Here is a 24,500-nt window from a genome sequence, read left to right on the forward strand (position 1 = left end):
CATACCAGTGGGGGGCTATTTCCAGCCATTGTTCTGCACTCCTGGACATGTAATCCATGTCCCAGGAAGGATCCGCATCGAAATGCAGCCAGGCTGTTTTATCACCTAGACATAGTCCTTTGACCATATTCATATGATAAATACTATTATCACCGTCCCTGGGGAATGGATCTGCAGCATCCATTACCTCAGTCCAGCCTGCTAGATTATCTACCCACGGGTTGATCAGGTAATAGTTTGTTGGACTAACACGGGCTACATAGATTTTACAAGTTTCTCCTGGTTCTGGTTTAGGGAATTTAGTTTTAGACCCTTGTCCTCCCATGTTAGTATTTATAGTTCAAAGAATAAGTGAGACAATCACTGTCAGGACTGGCTGTACTGCACTGAAATAGCGCCGACAAGACCTGTCAACTGATCAGCTGATTCGTATCTTAATGTCTCTCTATACTCTTTGGACCCCTATCGACTATTGTTGTTTCGGACTGCCACTTGCGTTCAAATTTTCCGGGTCAACAGATCGCTCTTAGCCGAAAAACTGGGGCGTCTTGCAGTCCTCCACAACACAAACAATTTTACACATTAACAGTAGTTAACCCAAAATACATCAATTTGATAATAACAGTGGGATGCGACCGTACACTTACCAACCGATCAGTATCTCACACAAACAGATAATCTTATTACTTCTAAAATACTTATACTATATATACATAAGAGTTAATTCAAGCTTGTATCCTTCTGTTCCCGGAACAGATATCCTTAGTGCACTATCTAACGATACGGACTCAAATGAGCCTCTTACAATCAACATTTTATAACGATATGGACTCAATGATATGAGCCGCTTACAATCAACAAGCTCCCTGAGCTTTTGCGCGTGTCCCAGACATCGCAATTCACCGAAATCATAAATAGATGGTTCGACTTACTTGAATGGGATTTTGGTCATTGCTCCCAGGTCCAAGGCGGACAAAAATTGATGTCTTTCACGGTAGACCTGAAGAGTTGACCCTCCCAATCCCGGAAACTGAGCCCCCAAAGCTGTTAGGCCTAATTTACTCTCTCGCCTAACGTGTGTCCCTGACACATGATTTCAGTGATCAGCTTGAATTAAGTCTAACCGGTACCGGGAGAATGAAGAAGATAGACCACATGAACACATGTCTATTTCCAATCCATTCTGGTTTATTCACAGCTGGCAAACAGTTTTAATAGAGGGGGTTGAGCTTCCTTTACATCCAATCATATGTTAGCATTAGTATTTGACCAATAGTATGATCACACATAAGCTCTGCATTAACATAATAGCTGACTCATAGTAACAGCATTTGACCAATCAGGTATATACACATAAGCTAGCAGACACTTGAGCCAGATGTCCTTTTATGGCTAGAAGGCTGTTCATACTTTCAACATGTATGGATTTCATGAAACAGTTTAAGGAAGTGTCTCACATTCATAGGGGGAAGGGAGGTTTTGTAGTGCACTAACCAAATGTAATACACGTGGCTAAATGAGACAAAATGGAGTCACATATATCCCATCAGTCCCATAACAGAGATTCAGGCTTCATGTCAGCAGAGAATCAGTCTTCATGTCATAGCAGAGAATCAGGCTTCACGTCACCCACCACTGGAACAGGCCACTGTCACACATTTAGGCCCTGGCACCCAGACAGAGGAGAGAGGTCCTGTAACAGAGAATCTGGCTTCATGTCAGCACAGAATCAGTCTTCATGTCATAGCAGAGAATCAGGCTTCACGTCACCCACCACTGGAACAGTCCACTGTCACATATTTAGGCCCCGGCACCCAGACAGAGGAGAGAGGTCCCGTAACAGAGAAATTGGCTTCATGTCAGCACAGAATCAGTCTTCATGTCATAGCAGAGAATCAGGCTTTACGTCACCCACCACTGGAACAGGCCACTGTCACACATTTAGGCCCAGGCACCCAGGCAGAGGATAGAGGTCCCGTAACAGAGATTCAGGCTTCATGTCAGCAGAGAATCAGTCTTCATGTCATAGCAGAGAATCAGGCTTCACGTCACCCACCACTGGAACAGTCCACTGTCACATATTTAGGCCCAGGCAGCCAGGCAGAGGAGAGAGGTCCCATAACAGAGATTCAGGCTTCATGTCAGCAGAGAATCAGTCTTCATGTCATAGCAGAGAATCGGGCTTCACGTCACCCACCACTGGAACAGGCCACTGTCACATATTTAGGCCCAGGTACCCAGGCAGAGGAGAGAGGTCGCGTAACAGAGAATCTGGCTTCATGTCAGCACAGAATCAGTCTTCATGTCATAGCAGAGAATCAGGCTTCACGTCACCCACCACTGGAACAGGCCACTGTCACACATTTAGGCCCCGGCACCCAGACAGAGGAGAGGTTCATTCAACTTTGGGTTGCCCCGCAATATAATGGTAAAATGAAAATAAAAATAGGATTGAATGAGGAAGTGTCCTGGAGTACAATAATATATTGTTAAAGGGAGGTAGTTAATGTCTAATCTGCACAAGGGATGGACAGGTCATTTTTATGAACGTCAGCTTGTCCACATTGGCTGTAGACAGGCGGCTGCGTTTGTCTGTAATAAAGCCCCCTGCCGTGCTGAATACACGTTCAGACAAAACGCTGGCCGCCGGGCAGGCCAGCACCTCCAAGGCATAAAAGGCTAGCTCTGGCCACGTGGACAATTTGGAGACCCAGAAGTTGAATGGGGCCGAACCATCAGTCAGTACGTGGAGGGGTGTGCACAGGTACTGTTCCACCATGTTAGTGAAATGTTGCCTCCTGCTAACACGTTCCGTATCAGGTGGTGGTGCAGTTAGCTGTGGCGTGGTGACAAAACTTTTCCACATCTCTGCCATGCTAACCCTGCCCTCAGAGGAGCTGGCCGTGACACAGCTGCGTTGGCGACCTCTTGCTCCTCCTCTGCCTTCGCCTTGGGCTTCCACTGGTTCCCCTGTGACATTTGGGAATGCTCTCAGTAGCGCGTCTACAACGTGCGCTTGTACTCGCGCATCTTCATATCACGCTCCAGTGTAGGAAGTAAGGTGGGCACATTGTCTTTGTACCCGGGATCCAGCAGGGTGGCAACCCAGTAGTCCGCACACGTTAAAATGTAGGCAACTCTGCTGTCGTTGCGCAGGCACTGCAGCATGTAGTCGCTCATGTGTGCCAGGCTGCCCAGAGGTAAGGACAAGTTGTCCTCTGTGGGAGGCGTATCGTCATCGTCCTGTGTTTCCCCCCAGCCACGCACCAGTGATGGGCCCGAGCTGCTTTGGGTGCCACCCCGCTGTGAACATGCCTCATCCTCGTCCTCCTCGTCCTCCAGTAGTGGGCCCTGTCTGGCCACATTTGTACCTGGCCTCTGCTGTTGCAAAAAACCTCCCTCTGAGTCACTTCGAAGAGACTGGCCTGAAAGTGCTAAAAATGACCCCTCTTCCTCCTGGGCCACCTCCTCTTCCATCATCGCCCTAAGTGTTTTCTCAAGGAGACATAGAAGTGGTATTGTAATGCTGATAACGGCGTCATCGCCACTGGCCATGTTGGTGGAGTACTCGAAACAGCGCAACAGGGCACACAGGTCTCGCATGGAGGCCCAGTCATTGGTGGTGAAGTGGGGCTGATCCGCAGTGCGACTGACCCATGCGTGCTGCAGCTGAAACTCCACTATAGCCTGCTGCTGCTCGCACAGTCTGTCCAGCATGTGCAAGGTGGAGTTCCACCTGGTGGGCACGTCGCATATGAGGCGGTGAGCGGGAAGGCCGAAGTTACGCTGTAGCGCAGACAGGCGAGCAGCGGCAGGGTGTGAACGCCGGAAGCGCGAACAGACGGCCCGCACTTTATGCAGCAGCTCTGACATGTCGGGGTAGTTGCGAATGAACTTCTGCACCACCAAATTCAGCACATGCGCCAGGCAAGGGATGTGCGTCAAACCGGCTAGTCCCAGAGCTGTCGTCAGCACATTGTTTGAAGAAGTGCCATGCCAGGGAACTCCTTGAAGCTGCCTTTGGGATGGCGGCGGTCAGTAGCAGACGGAGTTTCTTGGCGGCGGGTGTTCTGATTTTGCCCACTGCTCCCTCTTTTGCTACGCTGTTGGCTCGGTCTCACCACTGCCTCTTCCTCCGAACTGTGAAAGTCAGTGGCACGACCTTCATTCCATGTGGGGTCTAGGACCTCATCGTCCCCTGCATCGTCTTCCACCCAGTCTTGAACCCTGACCTCCTGTTCAGTCTGCACACTGCAGAAAGACGCAGCAGTTGGCACCTGTGTTTCGTCATCATCAGAGACGTGCTGAGGTGGTATTCCCATGTCCTCATCATCAGGAAACATAAGTGGTTGTGCGTTAGTGCATTCTATCTCTTCCACCCCTGGGGAAGGGCTAGGTGGATGCCCTTGGGAAACCCTGGCAGCAGAGTCTTCAAACAGCATAAGATACTGCTGCATAACTTGAGGCTCAGACAGTTTCCCTGATATGCATGGGGGTGATGTGACAGACTGATGGGCTTGGTTTTCATGCGCCATCTGTGCACTTTCTGCAGAAGACTGGGTGGGAGATAATGTGAACGTGCTGGATGCACTGTCGGCCACCCAATTGACTAATGCCTGTACCTGCTCAGGCCATACCATCCTTAGAACGGCATTGGGCCCCACCAAATATGGCTGTAAATTCTGGCGGCTACTGGGACCTGAGGTAGTTGGTACACTAGGACGTGTGGCTGTGGCAGAACGGCCACGTCCTCTCCCAGCACCAGAGGGTCCACTAACACCACCACGACCATGTCCACGTCCGTGTCCCTTACTAGTTGTTTTCCTCATTGTTACCGTTCACCACAATAAGAAAAATATTATTCGGGCCAATGTATTGAATTAAAATTCAGGCCTTTTTTTACAGACACCTAACACTGTCTGGCTATCTATTTAGGTACCGTATTACACTAATACAGGCACACAAGTAATGACAGATTTGGTTGAATATAAATGTGAGGCCTATTTTTTACGCGCTGTGTGACAGATATACCTTTAATCACATAATTAGACTTGTATCTGCACTGTAGCGTGTGTGTTACGTTTTTCAGAATGACACTATCAGCACCTTGAATCTAAGATATCCTTTTTGGGATAGATTTAAAGTAGGCCTGATATAGCAGAAACTACTAATTTTGAGAATGGCAAATTTGGGAATAGTTTTTCAACCCAGAACAAAAACTGTGCTTTTACTGTCACTAAAAATAACTTGACCAGCTAAAACTGTACTGATTTGGAGGAATAGAAATGTCAGGCCTATTTTTTAGGCGCTGGGTGACAGGCTCAGCTTGCCCCTGATGTAGTATATGGGCAAAAAATAACCACACTATTGATGGTTAAATGCACTTGGGTGACACAGGCTCAGCCTGCACCTAATGTAGTATATGGCCAAAAAATAACCACACTATTGATGGTTAAATGCACTTGATGAAAGCTTGACCCTGATGTAGGATATAGCAAAAAATAACCACACTATTGATGGTTAAATGCACCTGGGTGACACAGGCTCAGCCTGCACCTGATGTAGTATATGGCCAAAAAATAACCACACTATTGATGGTTAAATGCACTTGGTGGTAGCTTGTGCTGGCGCACCACAAGCCACAAAATGGCCGCAGATCACCCCAGAAAAAAAGTGATCTAAAAACGCTCTGGGCAGCCTAAAAAAAGTGAGCAATTCAATATCAGCACTTAAATGATCCACAGCTGCAGATCGATCACAGAATGAAGTCTTTTGGAGGAGTTAATCTGCCTAATCTCGCCCTAACGTCGCAGCAGCAACCTCTCCCTATGCTTGTATCAGCAGAGTGACGTGCAGCGCTACGTGACCCAAGCTTATATAGAGGCTGGGTCACATCCTGCACTGGCCAATCACAGCCATGCCAATAGTAGGCAAGGCTGTGATGGCCTCTTGGGGCAAGTAGTATGACGCTTGTTGATTGGCTGCTTTGCAGCCTTTCAAAAAGCACCAAGAAAGTGCCGAACACCGAACCCGAACCCGGACTTTTACGAAAAGGTTCGGGTCCGTGTCACGGACACCCCAAAATTCGGTATGAACCCGAACTGTACAGTTCGGGTTCGCTCATCCCTACTAGTGACCTCCACAGTACCTGCCCATTTACTAGTGACCTGCACAGTACCCGCCCCTTTACTAGTGACCTCCACAGTGCCCGCCCCTTTAGCAGTGAGCTCCACAGTGCCCGCCCCTTTAACAGTGAGCTCCACAGTGCCCGCCCCTTTAACAGTGACCTCCACAGTGCCCGCCCCTTTAACTGTGACCTACACAGTGCCCGCCCCTATAACAGTGACCTCCACAGTGCCCGCCCCTTTAACAGTGACCTCCACAGTGCTGCCCCTTTAACAGTGACCTCCACAGTGCCCGCCCCTTTAACAGTGACCTCCACAGTGCCCGCCCCTTTAACAGTGACCTCCACAGTGCCCGCCCCTTTAACAGTGACCTCCACAGTGACCTCCACAGTGCCCGCCCCTTTAACAGTGACCTCCACAGTGCCCGCCTCTTTAACAGTGACCTCCACAGTGCCCACCCCTTAAATGCTAGGGACACACGATGACATGTGTTGCGCAACATTTTGTCTCAACAATTTTTATAATGATAGGCTATAGTGTTGCACTGCGACATGCGACATGAGTTGGCTGGGTTGTTATGGAAACCTGGAGTAAAGCTGTGTGTGTGGAGAGTAAGGGCCTGCGATCTTCTATTGGCTGATAATGATCATGTGACCGTGTGTATGGCAGTTGGGATATGAAGGGAAAGACTTGCAGGGTTGTATTGGCTAATGCAGATAATTTTTTGGGAATATCTCAGGAACAGTACGTCCTAGAGAGCTGAGACCAAGATTTCTTTCCAGGTAGCATGGGATGTGTACCAAGTTTCGTTGAAATCGATGGTTGCGTTTTTGAGGGATCGCAGAACCTACGTACACACATATATACATATACATATACATATACATATATATATATATATATATATATATATATACACTGCTCAAAAAAATAAAGGGAACACTTAACCACCTCAGCCCCCAGTGCTTAAACACCCTGAAAGACCAGGCCACTTTTTACACTTCTGACCTACACTACTTTCACCGTTTATTGCTCGGTCATGCAACTTACCACCCAAATGAATTTTACCTCCTTTTCTTCTCACTAATAGAGCTTTCATTTGGTGGTATTTCATTGCTGCTGCCATTTTTACTTTTTTTGTTATTAATCGAAATTTAACGATTTTTTTGCAAAAAAATGACATTTTTCACTTTCAGTTGTAAAATTTTGCAAAAAAAAACGACATCCATATATAAATTTTGCTCTAAATTTATTGTTCTACATGTCTTTGATAAAAAAAAATGTTTGGGTAAAAAAAAAATGGTTTGGGTAAAAGTTATAGCGTTTACAAACTATGGTACAAAAATGTGAATTTCCGCTTTTTGAAGCAGCTCTGACTTTCTGAGCACCTGTCATGTTTCCTGAGGTTCTACAATGCCCAGACAGTACAAACACCCCACAAATGACCCCATTTCGGAAAGTACACACCCTAAGGTATTCGCTGATGGGCATAGTGAGTTCATAGAAGTTTTTATTTTTTGTCACAAGTTAGCGGAAAATGATGATTTATTTATATTTTTTTTTTTTCTTACAAAGTCTCATATTCCACTAACTTGTGACAAAAAATAAAAACTTCTATGAACTCACTATGCCCATCACGAAATACCTTGGGGTCTCTTCTTTCCAAAATGGGGTCACTTGTGGGGTGGTTATACTGCCCTGGCATTCTAGGGGCCCAAATGTGTGGTAAGGAGTTTGAAATCAAATTCTGTAAAAAATGACCTGTGAAATCCGAAAGGTGCTCTTTGGAATATGGGCCCCTTTGCCCACCTAGGCTGCAAAAAAATGTCACACATCTGGTATCTCTGTATTCAGGAGAAGTTGAGGAATGTGTTTTGGGGTGTCTTTTTACATATACCCATGCTGGGTGAGATAAATATCTTGGTCAAATGCCAACTTTGTATAAAAAAATGGTAAAAGTTGTCTTTTGCCAAGATATTTCTCTCACCCAGCATGGGTATATGTAAAATGACACCCCAAAACACATTCCCCAACTTCTCCTGAGTACGGAGATACCAGATGTGTGACACTTTTTTGCAGCCTAGGTAGGCAAAGGGGCCCATATTCCAAAGAGCACCTTTCGGATTTCACAGGTCATTTTTTACAGAATTTGATTTCAAACTCCTTACCACACATTTGGGCCCCTAGAATGCCAGGGCAGTATAACTACCCCACAAGTGACCCCATTTTGGAAAGAAGACACCCCAAGGTATTCCGTGAGGGGCATGGCAAGTTCCTAGAATTTTTTATTTTTTGTCACAAGTTAGTGGAAAATGATGATTTTTTTTTTATTTATTTTTTTCATACAAAGTCTCATATTCCACTAACTTGTGACAAAAAATAAAAACTTCCATGAACTCACTATGCCCATCAGCGAATACCTTGGGGTCTCTTCTTTCCAAAATGGGGTCACTTGTGGGGTAGTTATACTGCCCTGGCATTCTAGGGGCCCAAATGTGTGGTAAGGATTTTGAAATCAAATTCTGTAAAAAATGACCTGTGAAATCCGAAAGGTGCTCTTTGGAATATGGGCCCCTTTGCCCACCTAGGCTACAAAAAAGTGTCACACATCTGGTATCTCTGTATTCAGGAGAAGTTGAGGAATGTGTTTTGGGGTGTCTTTTTACATATACCCATGCTGGGTGAGATAAATATCTTGGTCAAATGCCAACTTTGTATAAAAAAATGGTAAAAGTTGTCTTTTGCCAAGATATTTCTCTCACCCAGCATGGGTATATGTAAAATGACACCCCAAAACACATTCCCCACCTTCTCCTGAGTACGGAGATACCAGATGTGTGACACTTTTTTGCAGCCTAGGTAGGCAAAGGGGCCCATATTCCAAAGAGCACCTTTCGGATTTCACAGGTCATTTTTTACAGAATTTGATTTCAAACTCCTTACCACACATTTGGGCCCCTAGAATGCCAGGGCAGTATAACTACCCCACAAGTGACCTCATTTTGGAAAGAAGAGACCCCAAGGTATTCGCTGATGGGCATAGTGAGTTCATGGAAGTTTTTATTTTTTGTCACAAGTTAGTGGAATATGAGACTTTGTATGAAAAAAAAAAAAAAAAAAATCAGCATTTTCCACTAACTTGTGACAAAAAATAAAAAATTCTAGGAACTCGCCATGCCCCTCACGGAATACCTTGGGGTGTCTTCTTTCCAAAATGGGGTCACTTGTGGGGTAGTTATACTGCCCTGGTATTTTCCAGGGGCCCTAATGTGTGGCAAGTAGGTAAATGACCTGTGAAATCCTAAAGGTGCTCTTTGGAATATGGGCCCCTTTGCCCACCTAGGCTGCAAAAAAGTGTCACACATGTGGTATCGCCGTATTCAGGAGAAGTTGGGGAATGTGTTTTGGGGTGTCATTTTACATATACCCTTGCTGGGTGAGAGAAATATCTTGACAAAAGACAACTTTTCCCATTTTTTTATACAAAGTTGGCATTTGACCAAGATATTTCTCTCACTCAGCATGGGTATATGTAAAATGACACCCCAAAACACATTCCCCAACTTCTCCTGAGTACGGCGATACCAGATGTGTGACACTTTTTTGCAGCCTAGATGCGCAAAGGTGCCCAAATTCCTTTTAGGAGGGCATTTTTAGACATTTGGATACCAGACTTCTTCTCACGCTTTGGGGCCCCTAGAATGCCAGGGCAGTATAAATACCCCACATGTGACCCCATTTTGGAAAGAAGACACCCCAAGGTATTCAATGAGGGGCATGGCGAGTTCATAGAAAAAAAAATTTTTTGGCACAAGTTAGCGGAAATTGATATTTTTAATTTTTTTCTCACAAAGTCTCCCGTTCCGCTAACTTGGGACAAAAATTTCAATCTTTCATGGACTCAATATGCCCCTCACGGAATACCTGGGGGTGTCTTCTTTCCGAAATGGGGTCACATGTGGGGTATTTATACTGCCCTGGCATTCTAGGGGCCCTAAAGCGTGAGAAGAAGTCTGGAATATAAATGTCTAAAAAAATTCACGCATTTGGATTCCGTGAGGGGTATGGTGAGTTCATGTGAGATTTTATTTTTTGACACAAGTTAGTGGAATATGAGACTTTGTAAGCAAAAAAAATAATAATTCTGCTAACTTGGGCCAAAAAAATGTCTGAATGGAGCCTTACAGAGGGTGATCAATGACAGGGGGGGTGATCAATGACAGGGGGGTGATCAATGACAGGGGGGTGATCAATGACAGGGGGGTGATCAATGACAGGGGGGTGATCAGGGAGTCTATATGGGGTGATAACCACAGTCATTGATCACGCCCCTGTAAGGCTTCATTCAGACGTCCGGATGCGTTTTGTGGATCCGATCCATCTATCAGTGCATCCGTAAAAATCATGCGGACATCTGAATGGAGCTTTACAGGGGGGTAATCAATGACAGGGGGGTGATCAGGGAGTCTATATGGGGTGATAACCACAGTCATTGATCACGCCCCTGTAAGGCTTCATTCAGACGTCCGGATGCGTTTTGCGGATCCGATCCATCTATCAGTGGATCCGTAAAAATCATGCGGACGTCTGAATGGAGCTTTACAGGGGGGTAATCAATGACAGGGGGGTAATCAATGACAGGGGGGTGATCAGGGAGTCTATATGGGGTGATAACCACAGTCATTGATCACGCCCCTGTAAGGCTTCATTCAGACGTCCGGATGCGTTTTGCGGATCCGATCCATCTATCAGTGCATCCGTAAAAATCATACGGACATCTGAATGGAGCTTTACAGGGGGGTAATCAATGACAGGGGGGTGATCAGGGAGTCTATATGGGGTGATCACCACAGTCATTGATCATGCCCCTGTAAGGCTTCATTCAGACGTCCGGATGCGTTTTGCGGATCCGATCCATCTATCAGTGGATCCGTAAAAATCATGCGGACGTCTGAATGGAGCTTTACAGGGGGGTAATCAATGACAGGGGGGTGAACAGGGAGTCTATATGGGGTGATCACCACAGTCATTGATCACGCCCCTGTAAGGCTTCATTCAGACGTCCGGATGCGTTTTGCGGATCCGATCCATCTATCAGTGCATCCGTAAAAATCATGCGGACATCTGAATGGAGCTTTACAGGGGGGTGATCAATGACAGGGGGGTAATCAATGACAGGGGGGTGATCAGGGAGTCTATATGGGGTGATAACCACAGTCATTGATCACGCCCCTGTAAGGCTTCATTCAGACGTCCGTATGCGTTTTGCGGATCCGATCCATCTATCAGTGCATCCGTAAAAATCATGCGGACATCTGAATGGAGCTTTACAGGGGGGTGATCAATGACAGGGGGGTAATCAATGACAGGGGGGTAATCATGGACTCTATATGGGGTGATCACCACAGTCATTGATCACGCCCCTGTAAGGCTTCATTCAGACGCCTGGATGCGTTTTGCGGATCCGATCCATCTATCAGTGGATCCGTAAAAATCATGCGGACATCTGAATGGAGCTTTACAGGGGGGTAATCAATGACAGGGGGGTGATCAGGGAGTCTATATGGGGTGATCACCACAGTCATTGATCACACCCCTGTAAGGCTTCATTCAGATGTCCGGATGCGTTTTGCGGATCCGATCCATCTATCAGTGGATCCGTAAAAATCATGCGGACGTCTGAATGGAGCTTTACAGGGGGGTGATCAATGACAGGGGGGTGATCAATGACAGGGGGGTAATCAATGACAGGGGGGTGATCAGGGAGTCTATATGGGGTGATCAGGGGCTAATACGGGGTTAATAAGTGACGGGGGGGGGGGGGGGAGTGTAGTGTAGTGGTGCTTGGTGGTACTTTACTGAGCTACCTGTGTCCTCTGGTGGTCGATCCAAACAAAGGGGACCACCAGAGGACCAGGTAGCAGGTATATTAGACGCTGTTATCAAAACAGCGTCTAATATACCTGTTAGGGGTTAAAAAAAACACATCTCCAGCCTGCCAGCGAACGATCGCCGCTGGCAGGCTGGAGATCAACTCTCTTACCGTCCGTTCCTGTGAGCGCGCGCGCCTGTGTGCGCGCGTTCACAGGAAATCTCGCGTCTCGCGAGAGGACGCGCCGGCGCGTCCACTCGGAATGAATCAACCACCTCCAGGACGCGTCTGTGCGTACAGCGGTCCGGAGGTGGTTAAACAACACAATGTAACTCCAAGTCAATCACACTTCTGTGAAATCAAACTGTCAACTTAGGAAGCAACACTGAGTGACAATCAATTTCACATGCTGTTGTGCAAATGGGATAGACAACAGGTGGAGATTATAGGCAATTAGCAAGACACCCCCAATAAAGGAGTGGTTCTGCAGGTGGTGACCACAGACCACTTCTCAGTTCCTATGCTTCCTGGCTGATGTTTTGGTCACTTTTGAATGCTGCCGGTGCTTTCACTCTAGTGGTAGCATGAGACGGAGTCTACAACCCACACAAGTGGCTCAGGTAGTGCAGCTTATCCAGGATGGCACATCAATGCGAGCTGTGGCAAGAAGGTTTGCTGTGTCTGTCAGCGTAGTGTCCAGAGCATGGAGGCGCTACCAGGAGACAGGCCAGTACATCAGGAGATGTGGAGGAGGCCGTAGGAGGGCAACAACCCAGCAGCAGGACCGCTACCTCCACCTTTGTGCAAGGAGGAACAGGAGGAGCACTGCCAGAGCCCTGCAAAATGACCTCCAGCAGGCCACAAATGTGCATGTGTCTGCTCAAACGGTCAGAAACAGACTCCATGAGGGTGATATGAGGGCCCGACGTCCACAGGTGGGGGTTGTGCTTACAGCCCAACACCGTGCAGGATGTTTGGCATTTGACAGAGAACACCAAGATTGGCAAATTCGCCACTTGCGCCCTGTGCTCTTCACAGATGAAAGCAGGTTCACACTGAGCACATGTGACAGAGTCTGGAGACGCCGTGGAGAACGTTTTGCTGCCTGCAACAACTTCCAGCATGACCGGTTTGGTATTGGGTCAATAATGGTGTGGGGTGGCATTTCTGTGGAGGGCCGCACAGCCCTCCATGTGCTCGCCAGAGGTAGCCTGACTGCCATTAGGTACCGAGATGAGATCCCAGATCACAGACCCCTTGTGAGACCATATGCTGGTGCGGTTGGCCCTGGGTTCCTCCTAATGCAAGACAATGCTAGACCTCATGTGGCTGGAGTGTGTCAGCAGTTCCTGCAAGACGAAGGCATTGATGCTATGGACTGGCCCGCCCGTTCCCCAGACCTGAATCCAATTGAGCACATCTGGGACATCATGTCTCGCTCTATCCACAAACGTCACGTTGCACCACAGACTGTCCAGGAGTTGGCAGATGCTTTAGTCCAGGTCTGGGAGGAGATCCCTCAGGAGACCGTCCGCCACCTCATCAGGAGCATGCACAGGCATTGAAGGGAGGTCATACAGGCACGTGGAGGCCACACACACTACTGAGCCTCATTTTGACTTGTTTTAAGGACATTACATCAAAGTTGGATCAGCCTGTAGTGTGTTTTTCCACTTTAATTTTGAGTGTGACTCCAAATCCAGACCTCCATGGGTTGAAAAATTTGATTTCCATTTTTTTATTTTTGTGTGATTTTGTTGTCGGCACATTCAACTATGTAAGGAACAAAGTGTTTCAGAAGAATATTTAATTAATTCAGATCTAGGATGTGTTATTTTTGTGTTCCCTTTATTTTTTTGAGCAGTGTATATAGATTCAAATATTATAGTAAATGCTCTGCTGCCTCTAGTGTGTCAAATAGAAAGTGCTTGAGGTATTTGTACCTGTTCTTTATCAGCGTGCAGTACTGTGTGTACACCACTACCAGCATAGAGAAGACAGTAATAATCTCCTTCATCCTCTGACTGAACTTTGCTGATGGACAGAATGGCTGATCCCCCAGATATGGATCCACTGAATCGATCTGATATTCCTGAGGGCCTGTTATTATGGTTGCTGCCATCGCTGTAAACTAGTAGTTTAGGGGGACTTCCAGGTGTCTGGTAGTACCAAGATGGGACGTTGCTACCCCCAGTTACAGAACCCCCACTTCGACTACAGGTGATACGGGCACTCTCCCCAGGAGACACTGACATTGACGCATCCTGAGTCACAGTAAACTGAGCCGATGTATCTGAAAAGAGAAAGAAATGAATGTTACACCAGAGAAGAGACTGTTCTTCTGTAATCTGTCTGTGCTGAGAGGTGGATCTTACAGGCACTATAGAAAATTACAGAGAGGAGGAGGACGGAGCAGGACATGGTGCAGGAGGTATTCTCTGTGCAGACAGTTACACCCTGACTGCCTTCTTCTTTTATGGGTCCAGAAAGAAAGAAGAGGATGGACTTCACTATGCAAATAATATCATATACACTAATAGGAATGGCTTCAGTATATTTTCCTTCTGGATTGAAATGACTGGTCACCAAACCATTGCAATCTATTTATCAAATCATTATACATGGGCATTTATAATTCAACCCCTTCAAGACTATGAAGTTTTGTTGTTTTGTCAAAACCACTATATTTTAAGGTCTATGTAGATGTGTGAGGCTTTGTGTTATGTGACATTACTTATTATTTTCTTTTGGTGTCATTTTGAGGCACTGTATGTGCAAGTGCATAACAATGTGTGCTAATTGTGCACTGGCAATTGTACGTTTCACATGTCTAGGTCAAGTCATTCCTGATCTTCGACAGCTATCTCTTTTGACTTCCTCATGTCTTCAAACAAAAGGCAGCAAAACATATTATTAACCCCTTACACACTACATGACGGATATATCCATCATACAAGCATGGGGTATGGAGCTGTGTCCGCTCCATGTATAGTACAGCTGATACCCGCAGGCAATGACCGGGAGCAACAATAACTGTGATCCTGGTGATTTAACACATGCTGCAGTTAATAGCGACCATGGCACCTGAAAGGTTAGACAGATAAAGTGATCTCCCTCTGACTTTCGATAAGACCCTGCAGCTCTAAAGCCTAGGGCCTTGTGAAGTCTCCCAGGCCTGCCATGGCAAATTGCTTGGGCTTAACAAGCATTGTAGAAAATGTACATAGACTGCAATAGTATACTCAAACAATTGCAGTTGAAGTGCCCTGAGCTGTCTCTGTCTCTCATCGACATCGATGTCTACATCCCAGCGTTCATGTCTTCTAGCGGTAAGATCGTGGCCTTGCGGCTTCATTCCTGGGCAGGGGGGGAGGGATCGGCACCGACACGCCGCACGTTGTTACCTGCACGTCTCGGCGGGCGGCAAAGCCGGCTTCCATGTGTTCAGAGCCGCGCTCTGCTGCCTTAGGTTGTCCCAGCATGCCATCTACTGGTCAGCGGTGTTATTACAGCTTACATTTGCCTGTCATGTCTTGATACATTCTGCTAGTATTACAGTGGTTGTGTAGTATTACAGTGGTTAAAAAAAAAAAAAAAGTGTTACAGAAAAAAGAAAATATTAATAAATTAAAGGGGTTAAAAATGATGAGGAGTGTTTATATATATATATATATATATATATATATATCTGGTATTGTTACATCATAGGATGGGGCAGTACATAGGCTATATTCAGTCCCATCAGGCTTATGTCTGGCTGCACAGGGATTTTGGTTGCATTGCTTTTCCTGATTCATGAATGTAAGTGACTCACTGCGGTCTTTCGTCCTCTCAGTCTGGCCGGCGGTGTGTCGGCTCCTTTAGGTAAGGGAGCACCACCGCACCGGAACGTTTCTGCCTGGCAGCATCGGCTCCCCACACGGCAGTCTCTCAGGTTGCAGGAGTCAGCGCGACTCCGCTCTCGACACATTGTAATGTATTGCACGGGCTGCCGTGCTCGTAGTGAGGCAGGGGTGCATGCAAGGCTGGTTTGCTTCTGGTAGGCTCTTGATTCATCTGGTCTGCTGCAGCCTTCAGGCAGCAGTTGATAGTGACTCTTTAAGGTTCCGCAGCGTGTGTCGCAAGTTGATTGCCCATCATCTTCTCTAGTGGGATCATCTCAAGCAGTGCGTTACTTATCAATTATTGGGTCAATTGTCTACAGGTTTTTCTTTCATATATGCATCCATTGGTTCGTGGCTTCTTCTATCCACCCGATGCACGGCTTCGTACCAGCAGACACAGCTATTCTTAGTAGACACATTTAGCATCAAGTTCAAAGTAAGCTATCGTGCATCACGGGAGTAGATTTAAGACTAGGGGGTTGGTACAGTTGCTAATATTCTGTTTTTAACATGTACAGCTACGTTCAGTCATTTAATCAGCAAGGTAGCAGTTGCCAGGTACAGTAGCTTTGTGAGTGCGTACTCACATTCCACTTACAAAGTTGGTTATGGCAAGTCTGTCGGACAGGTCTCATGTGTCTATTATATCCTCGGTTAGGCTCTAGCCTGTCATGGCCACAGACTCGATAAAAATAAAAAATAAACTTAAGTCCTGTCACGTTTACAGGCATGAATTCGATACATCTGTCACGTCTACAGTCCTGTCACGACCACAGGATACGGTCCTACACTGTATGCCTCGTCCACTCTCATGTCTCAGTCTACACTCGTTCGGGGCTTGCAAGGCTACTTAGGTCACATTCTATTCTGCTATATACACATCTTTCCATATTTAGTCACTTCGGTGAAGGGGTGCTCCGTATGCTGGACGGCATCTCGTGTGCTGGTACGGCAGTTCTTGGCATATCTGTGGTCCGTGATACTGGTGAATGGCACAAACTGGTGTTGGGTATTCATCTTCTGCATTAATCATGTTGTGTTTTAGCAGGATGTTTGTCTTAGCCTTTAGTCTGTACAGGGATGTTGTCTTATCCTGTTAGGGTCCCATCCACATGCATACTGGGCACAGTATGTTATTAATGGTCTTTCCGCAGGTTTCCATACAGGGCTATTGGCTCTTCTCTTTTTGCATGTCTCTCCACAAGCAGACCGCGTATCATCACCAGTGCCCAGGCTCGACCAGCTAGTGATGGACTAACGGTTTATCTCGCCCCCGCCAGGTCCCTTATGACTAAAGCCCTGTCCTGTAACACCCGGAGGATATATATAAGAAGGCATGGACCTCGTTCTGGAATTTTAAGAGAACCTATTCTTTGGCAGGAGTGGGCAACATCTCTTACCTACTGGCCTTTGCTGCATTTTTGCCACTCTCATCACAAGCTGTCATTTAACACTATTAAGTTATACCTGGCTGTGATTCAACATAATTTGTATCTACAGCATCCTAATCAACCCTCCTTGTTTTCAGCCCATCCAATTAGAATGCTACTGAAGGGTATCCAGAAGGGGTCCACTGTTGGCCGCCCTACACGACAGCCATTTACAGGGTCAATGTTCAAATTGCTTTCAGATAACCATTGGTAAGAATGAAGTATACAACTCACAGCTTTTACTGATGTTGGTTCCAGTTGCAGCATGTACATCAAATAGAATACAGTCCTTTGCAACTTGAAGGAATCCTGCTGATCCACTGTTGATGGGTTTGGATGGGTTTAGCGTAGCATGAAGGTTCTGTATCAGTGTAATTTGGTGAGGTTGCCGGTGGCTATAGTATCCTTCACCTGGATATCCAAAGGTCTTTTATGCCTGGTTTGTGGCTTTTATCCTTTCGATGTTAATCTTTTCTTTCTTCTGTCCCTTCCTGGACTGAACTTTCATCTGAGCAGAAGTGCTAGATCTGCACTCTCTCAAACTCAGCAGACTGATTTCTAATCACTGATCTCTGATCTGTCTCACTTGACCTGACCTAGGTATTTATATGACCTAATCTAGTGGTGGGATGTCTAAATTACACCAGACCAGCGTATGAACAGGGATACAACAGGTGTTGTAGTACAAAATGACATACAAGATGATAATACAGTTTTAAAGCTATTTTGCAGTTCCCACGTGTCCTGAGTGGGACGCTGCAAAAGCAATATGTGTGTAGCAAAAACAGTTGGAGCATACAAACTCCATCCAGCTGCTGTGTAGGGGCGTATGAGCCCCACAAGATTCGTTTCAGGTAGCAAGTGATGTGTATATCAAGTTTCGTTGAAATTTATGGTTGTGTTTTTGAGTGATCGCGGAACATACAGTACATACATACATTTGTGGTCCTGGCTACGGCGCGAAGCCTGGTGAGTGTGACTAAACCTAATCTAGCTAAAGTGGCTGGTGGTGTGCCTGTTGCCACGTGACGAGGGTAGGCCAAATAAAGGGGGCATACCCTATGGGAGATGTAAGGAGAAGGGCCGGGAGGGAGGGGCGAGAGAGGACGTGCACCAGGAGAGCTGGGCGGCGGAGCTTAAGAAGCCCCCTACGCCCCTCCCACAAAAGCAGGCTGGATTCAGCCTGCTGAATTTGTGGTCCTGGCTACAGCGCGAAGCCTGGTGAGTGTGACTGAACCTAATCTAGCTAAAGTGGCTGGTGGTGGGCCTGTTGCCACGTGACGAGGGTAGGCCAAATAAAGGGGGCAAAAATACAAGTAGGAAAGGTTAGGAAACAACTCTTTATTGTAGATGATGGCATTACAGAACCAAGTCAGAGAAAGCTGCAGCGATTTCGGCTTTTGGATGCAGGATGTATTGTGAGAAACAGGAGGACTTCCAGCGACCCATTTTATGATGTGGGTCGGGATCCCATGTTTGGATGCGGCGGAGGCTGCGAATGTGTTTGACGAACTGCGAGGACGTGAGTGGCCGTGACGGGAAAGGAAGGAGAGGGCTGGCGGGAGCCCGGTTGCCCAGGGTGGTTAGTAACCTGTTGAGGACGGCCACGGGACACCAGGAGTTGGTGGTAGGGAAGTATTCTATGCGCACTGGGGGCCCGGTTTGTGAGGTTTTGGAGACTGGCAAGGTGAAAGTGAAATGTTCGTGACTACGGGTGAGTTGGTTTAGAGCGGGGCCTGTGTTGTGAGGAGAGGTGCCGGTGAATTCCCCGGGCCGGAGAAAGCCGTAAAAGCTTAAGTAGAGGGCGGCTTTGAGAATGCAGCTTCTGAAAGGGCCAAAAGGACTGCCGTCTAGGGAGGATGAGAGTTTCCTGAACAGGTCCCCTGAGACGGGGTTGCCTGGAGGGTTCGGATTTGTGTGAGCTTTTTGAATACCCCGCAGTGTGGCTTTGATGGCGTGGGAAGAAAAGATTGGGTTGCTGTCTGGATGACGGATCATGAGGTGATGCTGGACCCCTGACAAATACGATCTGATGGTGCTGAAAGAGAGGTGTAGGTCCTTGTGGCAGTATGCCAGGAAAGCCATGATGAAAGTGGTTTCGCTTACGTTGCCCCTGGGGTGAAGGTGACGAAAAACCTCGAAAGCTTTCCAGCCTGACTGGTAATTCCTGGTGGAATTTTCGGACAGGGACTTGCGGATGAGAGTTTGAGCCATGGATAAGTGCCTGTCTAGTCCAGGATCAGGGAGCCGAAGTCCGGGGGGGGGGATCCCGATTCTCTCGGCTTGTGGCATGACCTGGAAGAAGAGAGTTAGATTTAGGCGAGACAAGGCATCTGCTGCGACGTTCCTGATGCCCTGGATGTGGGTGCAAGAAACCTGAAAATTGTGTTTGAGGGCAAGCCAGGTGAGTTTGCATAGGAAGCGCATGACTTTGGGTGAGCTGGATCTGCCTTTAGTGATGATGTCGACGACCGTATGGTTGTCGGTGATGAAACGTACTGGCATGTTGCTCCATTCTTCGCCCCAGACTTGTGCGGCTGCCACGATGGGGTACAACTCAAGGAGAGGAGAGGACTGAATGGCTTGAGGGTCCGAGTGGATTTGGGAGGGCCAGGAATCAGCGAACCACTGGTGGCCGAATAAGGCACCGAACCCGACGGATGCGGCCGCATCGGAGTACACGGTCGGACAGGTGGGACTCCAGCGAGGGACGAACATGGAGATGCCATTCCATGCCGACAGAAAGACCCTCCACATGTCTAGGTCGGCCAGGGCTTCACGGTCCAGTTGAATCAGCGAGTCCTGGGTTGTGGCTGTAGGTAACAATTGGAGGAGTCTTGCTGTGAAGGATCGTCCCTGTGGCATGATGCGGGTTGCGAAGTTGAGAGAGCCCAGTAGTGACTGCCGGTCGCCCTTGGACATGGTTCTGGATCCTATGTGAGCGGAAATGGATGATTGGAGTCTGACTAGTTTGTCCTCTGGGAGTCTGGCTTCCATTCTGCAGGTATCTAACGTGATACCCAAGAAGGTGAGGACCGTGTTAGGGCCATCGACCTTTGATGGCGCCACTGGGACCTGTAAGGCGGAGAAAATGCTAAGGAGACTTTACAATCTGTTGGGCACATGGTTGGGGTGCTCGACCAGTAAGAAATCGTCCAGGTAGTGTATGACTCTGGGACAGTTGCCGTGGTTTACCAGGATCCAATGGAGGGCCTGGGCGAACTGATCAAAGAGCCAGTGGCTGCTCTTTGACCCGAACGTGAGGCGGGTGGCAAAGTAGTACTGGTCCCTCCATTTGATCCCGTGAAACCTCCAGAGGTGGGGTTGGATTGGCAGAAGCTTAAAAGCGTCTGAAATGTCCGCTTTTGAGAGCCAAGCGCCCGCCCCTACCTGTAAGATGAGTTGGATGGCTTCATCCAGGGAAGAGTAGTGCATGGAGTACTCTTATGACGGTATCAGGGAGTTGAGGCTCGGGACGCTGGATGCATGAGGCGCAGACAAGTCGTAGATTAAGCGTTTTTTATTGGTATTTTTCTTGCAGACCAACCCGATGGGGCTTACCCTGTAGACCTGGAAGGGAGGGGTGGGAAAAGGGCCTATGATGAAACCCTTCTGCAGCTTGACCTGCAGAAGAGAATCCACCGAGGCCGGGTCCTCCATGGCCGACATGAGATTGGGGGTCTCCCAGGAATCCGGAGGCAGTGTGGAAACCTGTTGAAAAACCGGAATGCAGAAAATCTACGAAGGCGGGATCGTGGTGGGTATTGAGGAGGGAGACGAGAAGGGGGACATTAATGTCGGCTAGTCAGCTTTTGGCCGAGCGCTGGGAGCAGGAGGACTGGGGGTGGGCCCGGAAGCAGGTGGAACAAATGTGGAGCGCCTTACATTTGCTGTAGTTGCAGAAGCTGGAATTGAAATTATTACACAACTGGTTTTTACCCAGGTACACGATGGGGCGACCTAATTTGTCCAGGAGCGGACCCGGCTTCTGGGGGGCAGAAGTGCTGGGCAGCTGTTTGGGCTGGGAGGAGGCGTGAGCGTTTGGGCACCAGTCGGATGCGTGCAGAACTGACTGGCAGTTGGAGAAAAAAGGTGACCTGAGACCTGCAAAGTGTCTGCAGAATAGCTCCATGTCTAGAGAGGCCCAGTTGGTGATATGCTGGAACTGGGCGAGGGCTGCGGCTGCCTTCGCCGAAAACGACCGGTGATAGTCATAGAAAGCGAATCCTCTGTATTTGTGCCCGAGCTCCGTAACCCTGTATAAGTATGCGTCCAGCTCCTCTCTTCTAGCTGTATGTGCCGAGCAGATGATGTCACGGTAGAGGCTGAACGCGAGCACGAATTCTGGGATGGAGAGTTTTTTGTTCAGGCGGGAGTCTTTGGCCTTCAGAACTACGGACACATCCCCGCATGCGATGGTCTGGTTTTCCACCGTGTCATGCGTGGAGATGAGGACCGCTGCCAGGTTCATGTCCTTGCCTGCGAGTATGTCCCTGCGCAGGTTTTCTGGGACGAAAAAGGAAGGTGCTATTTCGGGAGCCCCGGACGACCTACCTGGGGAAGACGGCTGGGAAGTGGAAGGACCAGGGGCGGGACTGGAGGGAGCGGCAGGCGAAGCGTCCCTGCTTTCGACTGCCTGGAGCCTGATGTTGATGTCGCAGATGGAATTGGACAGGTTATTGATAGTGGCGTGTAGTTGCGTCAGTGACAACTGTATGGTTGACATGGAGACCTGCTCCGTTGACTCTGTGGATGGCTCAGGAAACAAGAGGCGATATAATTCAGCCTTTCGGCCTGTGGCCGAATGGCGGATTCCTCGCTTGTTCAGCTCGGCGATCATCTTGGGAATGGTCCATGTCCGGTAAGAAGAGCGACTTGCTCGTTCCGATACCGCGGACTCTACGGTCGATAGAGCGTCCTCGAGATCGGAAACATGGGACATGTTAGAGCTGAAAAACGAAGAGGGAGAAGACGAAAGCTGGAGGGGGAAGCGAGATGGGTGCTGGCGGTGTTACTGAAGAATGCGCATGGTGGGAAGATGGGGCCTTGCGTCTGGGCGAGGCCGGAGGACGTGTGGTCCCCTTGCTGGGCGTGATTTATCAACTTACCTTAAGACACTGGAGCCGTTCACGCCGCGAATAAAGGGGACGGGAAAAAACTGGCGAAGCAGAGATTGTCACTACTTCACCTAAAAAGAACGGTATATGATGCTACGATTGGCTATGCCGGGCGGCCAGAATAGCGAATCGTGTCCGCTACTTACCTGGAAGACCGAATAGATTCTAAGGGAGCACTCGCGGAGTAGCTTAGCCACCTGAAAGAACAAGACCGGACGTGTTGATTTGGGAAACCGTGGCTGGTGCGCGACCAGAGGTTTCCTGGGGTATGACCGAGCCGGTGCCGGGAATGACACGTGTGACTGTTGCAGCGGCAAGCAAAGGGGTGGGAAAGCGCGCCATGGGTGGGATTACGTCCCGGCGAAACTGATGGAGTTTGCAACAAGGGGTCGCAGAGTGAAATGTGTGCCAGGGCGATCCTGGGTGGACGAGGTTAAGGAGCGGTTCAGGGCGTACCTGTGAAGAAGACTGTTGGGACAAAGTGGGGCCTGGGCGTACCAGGCCCGGGGTAGGTGTGGGAAAGCGAGGTGGGCGCACCACCTTGAAGACACATGGGTTGCGTGACCCGAGCGGAAAACAAAGAGAGAGATAGGACACAGACAGGCGATGTCGGATGGACGGAGGGAAACAGGCTTTGCCTGTGAAGAGCGACAAGCGACAAGAGAGAGAGGAAAGAAATGAGAAGAGAGCAGGGCGTTCCTGCGGACAGAAAAGTAGTGGAGGATGGACGGGTTTGAAAAAAATTTTTGGATACCCGGACGTGACCACCCGAAGAAGGATGACGCTGGTCACCTGGCGGGTGCTTGGATGGTGGACCCCCCGGCCGTGCGGGCGGCCACCACCCGGACCCGGGAGGAGAAGAAGGGGGGGGGGGGGGGGGGCGCTCGGCGGGGGGGGGGGGCACCGGACCAGCACCGGGGAAGGCAAGCCCACGTGGAGAAGTGCCCCCGTGGTGGTGGGTGTGCGAACCAGGGTTGGGGGGGGCAAAAGTGGGAGGGACAGATGCCGGGCGAAGACCGTACTGTCCCTCCCCTGATGCAGGGTTTTGGTTTTTTTCTTGCTACTGGCTCCCTGCCGTGGTCGGGAGCGGTGTACCGGCCTAGGCAGGGTGGCAGGAGGAAGAGGGGGTGGCCGGGGGCTGGGCAGGGGCACAAGTTCTGAAGGTACATCAGCATGCACGGAGACTGATGTGATTATGGACGTCTCCTCTGTAACAAGCAATGTATGCTGATGTGTATGAATCATTGTACATTTATGTGGCGGCGCTGAATCGAGATTGTCCCTCATATCTGTACCCGTCCCCACTGTGCACTATGTTTTAATGTATTGGTGGTCCGCGGCGGGCGGAAGCGGTTGGACTGAATGCAGGAGTGGATGCCGGTGCCAGGAGCCACCCCGCCGACCCCTGACCCGCCGTGGCTGCGCGATGCGTTCCACGCTGGGACGCACGGCGGGCGGAAGGCGCGGGAGTGGGGGACCAGGCGCAGGCCGCATGCGATGGACCCGATGGGAGGAGCTGGCCGAGCGGTGCGTAGTCCTGCTGGGAGAGGTGGCACGGTAGGAGGGGGATCTGTGGGGACCCTGGGGACTGGATGTGCCGGTTCCGGGAGGCAGGATGGATCGTGCCGGCGGGGGATGAAGTGGTGGCTGCGGGGTGGGTGGTGTGGACGCAGGAGGGGGATGAAAGGAAGCTGGAGGGGTGCAACTTACCAGGGTAGCGGCGGGTTCTGGCTCGCAGAAACGCTGCACGTGCGGGCAGCTTGGCCGGAAGTAAAGGAATGACGGGTGCAACTCCTCCTACCAAACGAAAAGGCGAGAGAGAACGTGCACCAGGAGAGCTGGGCGGCGGAGCTTAAGAAGCCCCCTACGCCCCTCCCACAAAAGCAGGCTGGATTCAGCCTGCTGAATATATACACACACGCACATATACATCCTTCTTTATATATGGACTAGCAGAAGGACTCGGCTTCGCAGGGGTATATTGCATCTATTTCATTTAATGTTTGTGTGTCATTAAAAGATATCCACAGTATCTCCCATAACTGGGACCTCAACAGCACCCTGCCCCCTTA

General features: G+C 48.9%; 1 long non-coding RNA gene across 2 annotated transcripts; it reads right to left on the bottom strand.

The window, feature by feature from the left end:
- Positions 1-691: 691 nt before the first annotated feature.
- On the bottom strand, positions 692-14,454 carry LOC120988723. Of its 2 annotated transcripts, XR_005776168.1 has the most exons (4): positions 14,373-14,454; positions 13,974-14,290; positions 12,506-12,507; positions 692-703 (listed from the first exon to the last, which is right to left on the bottom strand). It is a non-coding gene; the product is annotated as an uncharacterized LOC120988723 (long non-coding RNA). The 2 variants fall into 2 exon arrangements; XR_005776169.1 differs by lacking the exons at positions 692-703; positions 12,506-12,507 and adding an exon at positions 10,143-10,153 and having other exon boundaries at positions 13,976-14,290.
- Positions 14,455-24,500: the final 10,046 nt, after the last annotated feature.

This window comes from Bufo bufo, chromosome 2, assembly GCF_905171765.1.
Source record: "Bufo bufo chromosome 2, aBufBuf1.1, whole genome shotgun sequence".
Classification (NCBI taxonomy): Eukaryota; Metazoa; Chordata; class Amphibia; order Anura; family Bufonidae; genus Bufo; species Bufo bufo.